The sequence below is a fragment of the Penaeus monodon genome, chromosome 27 (genome assembly GCF_015228065.2).
Source record: "Penaeus monodon isolate SGIC_2016 chromosome 27, NSTDA_Pmon_1, whole genome shotgun sequence".
NCBI classification, from domain to species: Eukaryota; Metazoa; Arthropoda; class Malacostraca; order Decapoda; family Penaeidae; genus Penaeus; species Penaeus monodon.
This window is the reverse complement of record NC_051412.1, coordinates 31,533,844-31,534,113: the sequence shown is the minus strand read 5'-3', so window position 1 is coordinate 31,534,113 and position 270 is coordinate 31,533,844.

Genomic DNA, 270 nt, shown 5'->3' with positions numbered 1-270 from the left:
TCATTAGATACACATATCAAGTTTAAAATCCTCGATATTTGAATACCATAAATTGCGAGAAACGTACGGTATCAATCACTGCCACACGTAAGCAGTGATTTCTCGCGATTGAGAGTCACTGTACGGTAAGCTGTGTCAAATTTCTATATTATTATGCAACAAGCATTGCAGGGAAAGCATTGCAATTTCGCTTTCTTTGTTGCGCTTGTCTGAGCTCAACTTGGGAGTTTCTTTTGCCACTGATGGTCTGGATATTTTGGTCGTGGAGAG